Below are 6919 nucleotides of genomic sequence, written 5' to 3' on the forward strand. Positions count from 1 at the left end.
CCCACCCTCCCAGGTGCTCAGTTGGTTGAGTGGAAGATCATTATCAGAAGGAGGAGGCAAACCAAGTGGCCCAGGAGATTCACAGTCCAGCGAGCCATCTACCCCCACCCCCACTTAACTGTGCAAAGACTGCAGGTGGGTGTCACTTATTTGATATTGATGAGAATTAATATGAAAATCATTTCTGGTCTTGATATGTTTCCCAATTGCAAATACCCTAGATTTTGCCAAGTTTGGGAAGCTTAGCTTAATTATAGCTAAAGAAGTTACTACTTGACTACAGTGAACTCTGTATCTTTACCCTCCCTCCCATTCTTTGGGAAGGAAGGGGTAGATTTACTCTCCCTCCCATTCTTTGGGAAGGAAGGGGTAGATTTTGCATTATTTTCAGTAGGACAAGCCTATCAATTAATTACTGGAAAATGGTTGAGGCTCTCTGTCTCTCCCACGTGTTTTCCCCTGTCATTTTATAATGTGTATTCTTCCTACTGTGGTGTAAGGAGAAAGATGCTTTTCTGTTATAAGTCATTATAAAAAAAAAAAAAAAAGACACCCATTTTCTTGCAAGGACAATTTCAGGATTCTCAAATACTAAGTAATACATCTGGGTGCTAATTTGGGGAACATCAGACATTAGTTAAATATTCCTAACTAATTAGGCTCAAGTAAAAAAGAAAGAAGATTCAGAGTCATAGGAGGCCACAGTGAGGAGAGAGGAGGAAGTTAAGACCAGCTTAGAATGTCCAGTAACAGGATTATTTTTACTACCACTTATGGAGTTTACATTTTGACAGTGTTTGACACTTAAGTATTATCTCTAAGGACAAAATTTTTGACTGGAAAAATACAAGGAAGGGGGAATTTGTGGAAGCAATTCCCTCGCCCAAAAATTCTACTGCATGTCAAAAGTACTTCAGTCCAGCCTTGGGAGTAGTAATGAGGAAAAAATTCTAGGTCCTTATCAAGGTACCTGGCATGAGGAAATAAAATGCATATGCTAACAGCATAGAAATAAAGATTGAAGAGTCCAATCCTTCTAGCAGGGAATGATGGTTGATTTTATGTGTCAACTCGTTAAGGCTATAGTACCCAGTTTTTCAACCAAATACTAAGATAGGTGTTGCTGTGGAGATATTTTGCATATGTGGTTAATATATAAAATCAGTTGGGACACCTGGGTAGCGCAGTCGTTAGGCGGCTGCCTTCGGCTCAGGGCATGATCCTGGCATTCCAGGATCGAGTCCCACATTGGGCTCCTCTGCTAGGAGCCTGCTTCTTCCTCTCCCACTCCCCCTGCTTGTGTTCCCTCTCTCGCTGGCTGTCTCTCTGTCACATAAATAAATAAAATCTTTAAAATATATATATATATATATATAAAATCAGTTGACTTTAAATAAAGGAGATCATTCTAGATAATGAGGCTGGGCCTCATCCAATCAGCTGAAAGGCTTTACAAGCAAAACAGATTTCCCTGAGGAAGATAAGAAATAAGCCTCAGGATTACAGCATTGGTTTCTAACTGAGAGTTTTCAGCCTGCTGCTGACCTGCAGATTTCAGATTTGTTACCCCTATAATGTATGTACATGTGTGTATGGATGGATGGATCGAATTTATCTAGCTATCTAGCCATCTATCTATCCATCCTACCGGTTCTCCTTCTCAAGAGAGCCTTGATACAGAGAATAATCAGAGAAGACCTGGGAAAGGGATATTTGAACTAAGCCTCAAGGAATAAGGAGTCAACTATGTGAAAAGTAAAGGTTAATTATATTCCTTGCAGAGGAAAGAGCATGTCCAAAGGCCCTGAGATAGGAAGGAGCTTGGCATAAATAAGGAAGTGAAGAAGAAATCAGGATGTTTTAGGCACAATGAACAAAAGAGAAATGGCCCAAGGTGAGGTTGGAGAGGCTTGCAGAGGTCATCATGCAGGACTCTTAGTCAAATATTTGTACTTTTTTTTCAAAGTACTGTAGGAGGCCATTGAAGGTTTTTAACCTGGAGAAAATGGCTGCCTCATAGAGAAGGGAATGTAAGTGAACTCTTAGATTACTATAGTGGTCCAGGTAAGAAACGATGATAGTTAGGCCCAGTGTGCTGGGAGAGGTGATGAGAAGATGTGGGCTGATTCAAGGTTATATGATGGCAGGCATGAAGAAGGGGAAGTTAGGACATCAATGCTGCTTCTAAGCTTCTGACTGGTGCAGCTGGGTGGCTGGTGGTGATACTAAACACAGTCGGATAGACTGAAAGAACAGGATTTTAAAAATGTGAATTAAGTATTAGCTTTGGGGTGCCTGGCTGGCTCAGTTGGTGGAGCATGTAACTCTTAATCTCAGGGTCATGAGTTTGAGCCCCATATCGGGCATAGAGCTTCCTTTACCCCCCCCCCAATTAAAAGAATTTAAGTTTTAAATGGAGCTCAGAAGAGTGATTTCAGCATGAGATACATTTGAGAGTTATCATTCACAGATGACATTTGAAGCCGTGTGAATAGACATGATTAATCAAGGAGAAAAGGAGAGTAATCAAGGACAGAGAGTGCCCAGGACCAAACCCTGAGCAATTCTAACATTTAGAGGTCGGGTAGAGAATAGTAGGCTAGAGAAATGGGGGAGGGCGTGGGGAGAGCGTGCCAAGGGCGTTATGTTTCAAGAAAGAGGTAATAGTCAACTGTGTGAAATGCTGCCAAGAAACCAAGGAAAATGAGGACGAAAAATGAATATAGGGTTTGGGACCTGGCCTACCACCCTGAGTTCTGATGGCTGGCTCATTCCCAGGAGAGTAGTAGACTTCCTAGGTATTGCTTTTCATAATTGAATGTACATGGGGGCCTGTTTGTTTATTTGTTTGTTTGTTCTGAAGGAGGAGAAAGGAAAGAAGTTGGTATGTGGGCACCTGAGGATGAGGAAGGAAAAGAGAGATAGGGAAAGGAGAGACAGGATGTCCTGCGTTCCCCAGCCTGGCCTTAGTTATGGTGTCCGACGTATAGGAAGCATCTTACACAAAAATGGCTTGTTTTGAAGATTCAGGGATCCCAGATTCTGGGCTGGGAGACCTATTCTCTCTCTTAATATTGTTTTCTTCTCCTTCATTACATTTAGCACTTTTAATTATATATGTATTTGGTGTAATCATTTATTTAACATTTAGGTCTACACTAGCTGTCACTTTCATGAGGCAAAGAGCCTGTGTGGTTGTAACATCTGGTATCCACTGTCCAGCACAAGACCTGGAACATAGTAAGAGTTCAACATACAGTTGTTGAATTAATAAGTGATGATATTTTATGTAGGAATGGAAAATTGCCGCCATAAGTTTCCAGGCATAAATAAATGAGTGAACTAAAAGTCAGTGGTCTTCTATGTTTATCCAGATATATTAATTTGTTGCCCATTTGTACTGCTCTCCTCCTTCAATAGACCTGTGGGAGCAGGCACTTCAAATTTGAGAAACTATATGGAAAAACACAAGAAATTGAGAAAATTGTATGTAGTCACTTTTTCGGGGATTTTAGAAAAGACAAAGTATTATTTTCTTTTGTATTTGTAAACCATTGTTTGTATTTTGCCTTAGAATACTTCAGTACTTACATGGACTTCTGTACTGGTGTTTGGGGATTGAAAGATGATTTCTGATTGACATGTCCACAAAAATCCAGATGTGCGTTAACCATAGTTCTAGAACCACATGGAGTCCACTGCTTGTGTGGTTCCTAGAGCATTGGTCCAAATCACTATTCAAAATAGGAGGTCTGCGGAAAGGAACATACGGAGGAACTATGAACTTCTACAGCCACTGATGCAGCTGCAGACTTGACTCAGAAAAATCAAAGAATCAGGGGTGCCAGGATGGATCCGTCGTTAAGCGTCTGCCTTTGGCTCAGGGCGTGATCCCAGAGGTCTGGGATCAAACCCCACATCAGGCTCCTCCTCTGGGCGCCTGCTTCTTCCTCTCCCACTCCCCCTGCTTGTGTTCCCTCTCTCACTGGCTGTCTCTCTCTCTGTCAAATAAATAAATAAAATCTTTAAAAAAAAAAAAAAGAAAAATCAAAAATCAGACAATTTTAGAGTTAAAAGAGACTTTAGGCCAATTCCCCTTCATGTATAATCTGGGAAACAAGGACTTCTAAGTGAATGGTAGAGTCCGACGGCCGGTTTTTAGCTTGTAATAATGTCTCTCATGTCTGACCTCGAGCTCTGATCCTAAATTCTGTGTGTGTAAATTTGTGTAAATAGTGAATGCCTCCTTAGAATCAATACTGTCGCACATAATATAAATGAGTCAATGGTTATAGCCTTGGTGATTTACCTTGAGTAAGAAATAATCCCCAAATATATTCATTTCATAAGTTGGGAATTTTTACATTAGGTTTTCTCCAAAGTGAGGCCCTGCTGAACTACTCGGATGAAATCCCACATTTTGTACCCAAAAAAGTGTCACTTTCTCCCCTTACAAACTCTTGCTGAGAGACTGGTGAGCTCACCATGTGTCCTACAGTGAGACCAGAGCCATGGGTTCCAACAGCCCAGGTACAGCTATCAACAGCTGGAATGGGGCCGGGGGTCTCTTATACACGAATCACAAATCCCCACCTGCCAATTTTTTATAACTCACTCATTTCTGTGCATTTTTGAGGGAATTGGTAGTTTTGTGGCCATGTATTAATATTTACTTTCTTGGTAAAAGATTTTGGTTAAGAAATGATTGATTATCCATAAATACAGGGCATTTTCTCAAATTATTTTTCTAGAGTACTTGCTTCCCACACTAAAACTGGTAGCAACGGCTTTGCTGGTTGCAAATCAATAAAAACAAGTGTTCGGTCATATATATAAAACACACATAAAGATGTAAGTAACTTTACAGAACAGCTATTATATAGATTAAAAATTTTTGTTCCTTATTATAGTATTTTCTTTCCTCCTAGGAGTTCTGCAGTTAGAATCCTTCTATGGCCTTCACTTAAAATTTGTATAGCGAAGTGCTGTTTTAGCCAGAAATGGTATTTCCACGCTCCTACTAAGGATCGTTTCCTTAAATCCCAATCCTGCTTTCATGATTTGATGATGCCATAATGTTTTGTGAGGTTTTATGCCAAGTCTCATTTAATTTGAATGCTTCTCTTTTAAATTAAAGAATATAGGAAAATGTAATAATATTCTTTCAAGAAAACATGCTATTGAAAAGTCTCCCCATATTCTATTATTTAAAAAACCCACACCGGGGCGCCTGGGTGGCACAGCGGTTAAGCGTCTGCCTTTGGCTCAGGGCGTGATCCCGGCGTTGTGGGATCGAGCCCCACATCAGGCTCTTCTGCTATGAGCCTGCTGCTTCCTCTCCCACTCCCCCTGCTTGTGTTCCCTCTCTCGCTGGCTGTCTCTATCTCTGTCAAATAAATAAATAAAATCTTTAAAAAAAAATAAAAAAAAAATAAAAAATAAAAAACCCACACCATCCACCTTTATCAAAAAGCATGTATTCATTCAAAATGCTGTTATTAGTCATAGGAAGGTATCGAAAAATGACAACAAAGACCTGTTTCTGTCTAAATATGGAACATGTCTTACTCAACTGTGTATTATCAGCACTTAGCAAACAGTAGGGGATTATTAAATATTTCTGAAATAATGTTAAGATCAACTATGTATACAGAAAATAATTACCATAGTTAATCTGTATCTAGTCTATAAGAAATAGATTAGATTTAACAAAAATACAATCGTATAAATGTTTATAAGGAGTTTGTAGAAAAACTGGGTAGAAAAGATGTTCTCTTTAATTGGGAAAAACATCAGAAAAAGATTCCATTGACTTTCTAGAACATATGGAACTGGCTTGGCAGATGGGTGAGAGTAGGTGGTTCCTGGCATGCAGAGGGGCCCCACAAGTCCATCTTCCTGCTTCTTGTCAGAAGAGAAATAAGATGTACACACTAAGTGTTTCTCTCTGTTTTTAAATAAGGTCCATGTCGTTATGATACTTGGTCTTTATTTATGTGTGTTTGCTTGCTGAGCTTTCTTTTCTCCTCCTTCCTGGGCAAGTCTGCTGTGATTAACTGATCAGCTATTTTAATGGAATGATTCTAGCTGAAACAAATGGTTTACAAAACTGAATTGATAGGTTGACCAGTTATTTTGGTGCCCTATACAGAGCTTAACTAAAGATTCAGGTCTCCTGACTGCAAATCCAGATCAGGGACCATGGGGTGTGCTCATTTGAAAAGTTATGTATAAATTTAAGAAAATTTTAGAATAGGAAACAACGGTCGTGTTCACATTTTAAAGGAGCCTTTGATTATACTTATGGTTACTTGTTTTTGGTGAAAATTCTTTCTACCCAATCTAAAACAAATTTGTTTTCTAAGTTTGAAAAATATTTTTTAAAGATTTTATTTATTTATTTGAGAGAAAGAGAAAGCACACAAGTTTGGGGGAGGGAGAGGGAGAAACAGGCTCCCCACTGAACAAGGAGCCTGACTCAGGGCTCCATCCCAGGACCCCAGAATCATGACCTGAGCTGAAGGCAGCCGCCCAACCGACTGAGTTACCCAGGCACCCCTTAAGTTTGAAATTTTTTTATTGTCTTTTCTCTGAAGTGAGGTACTTTTGAAATTAGTCTGATGAGTCCAAATCTCAAATTTCGTGCAAATGAAAATTTCGTTTTCTCCCCTATGTTAACAGTTTCGCATATATTCTTCTAGGCTTAAAAAAAGAAAATCTTGTGTATGTCATCCCCAAAATGTTGGATGGCTCACCGTCAGCATTTTGTAGTAGCTAATGCTTAACCTTGGCTTTTTCTTGCACTTAAGGGGGGAAAAAAATATATATATATATATATATTCAAAATACATAAAACCTTTGTCTGTATCAGTATAGAATTAAGGTGATTATCTTCAGGGAATATAAAATGGAAATGAGA

Source organism: Ailuropoda melanoleuca, chromosome 8 (assembly GCF_002007445.2).
Source record: "Ailuropoda melanoleuca isolate Jingjing chromosome 8, ASM200744v2, whole genome shotgun sequence".
Classification (NCBI taxonomy): domain Eukaryota; kingdom Metazoa; phylum Chordata; class Mammalia; order Carnivora; family Ursidae; genus Ailuropoda; species Ailuropoda melanoleuca.